The sequence below is a fragment of the Oncorhynchus masou genome, chromosome 12, assembly GCF_036934945.1.
Source record: "Oncorhynchus masou masou isolate Uvic2021 chromosome 12, UVic_Omas_1.1, whole genome shotgun sequence".
In the NCBI taxonomy this organism is placed as follows: domain Eukaryota; kingdom Metazoa; phylum Chordata; class Actinopteri; order Salmoniformes; family Salmonidae; genus Oncorhynchus; species Oncorhynchus masou.
This window is the reverse complement of record NC_088223.1, coordinates 41,103,494-41,104,448: the sequence shown is the minus strand read 5'-3', so window position 1 is coordinate 41,104,448 and position 955 is coordinate 41,103,494.

Here is a 955-nt window from a genome sequence, read left to right as displayed (position 1 = left end):
TAACTGACTTGCCTAGTTAAAGAAAGTTTCAATTAAACATTTAAATAAATAAAAATTCATGCATGTTCACACACACACAAATGCACACAGACAAAAAAAGACACTCGCCACAAAACGTAAAGGTTTGCACACTATAAACAAATAATATTTTATACATAAAATCTCGTCAATGGGATAAACACAGAAAAATAACTATTATGAGTATATTATGTGACTTTTATAGCACTGCAATGAAAGGCAGCCATACCTTATTGTGTAGAGAGGTAGAGACGACATCTGTAGAGAGTTCATAAGGTCAGGTCTGAAGCCTGACATCATGGCTTGAGTATTCCAAGCGAAAACATATGCTGGCGAAGCCCAGTAATAAACCAGTAATTTATGGGTGTTAACAGTGGACTTAACCCCTGAGTACCACCCATCAAACCAACACATGGGAACATCAAGGAGCACTCACCCAGGCCACTCACCACCTCTAACTGTCCCCCCTCTGATGAATAATAGCTTTCCTCAGGAAGAGAGATATGCAGGAGGGGGACAATGTATCAGGGGTCCATGTGAAAAAGTGCTAGTAAAGCAAATAAAGAAGTTATGTAATGTTGTCATTCATTTTCTGACAGACACAGCTGTATTTTGGCGGATCAATCATTTGTGTGTTATGGTAAATGGCACAGTGAAGTGTGTAAAAACGTCAAGAATGTTGCAGAATTGTAAAGTAAAGAGGTGTTAAATTATTATGTTTTGTTTGGATGTGTACTTATCCTAACTTCTTTTCAAGTCATTGCCATCTATTTTGGAGCGTGTCGTTTCAAATTTTGCCTTGCTATAGGTTTTGTGGCCATAATAACATGTTTCAAGAACAGTGAGCCACAAGCTCAGAAGTTCAGAAGTAGCCCAGAGAAGAAGAAAAAAACAGTCCTGCCCTTTCTGAAGATTTCCTGTTTCATGAAAAGTGCAT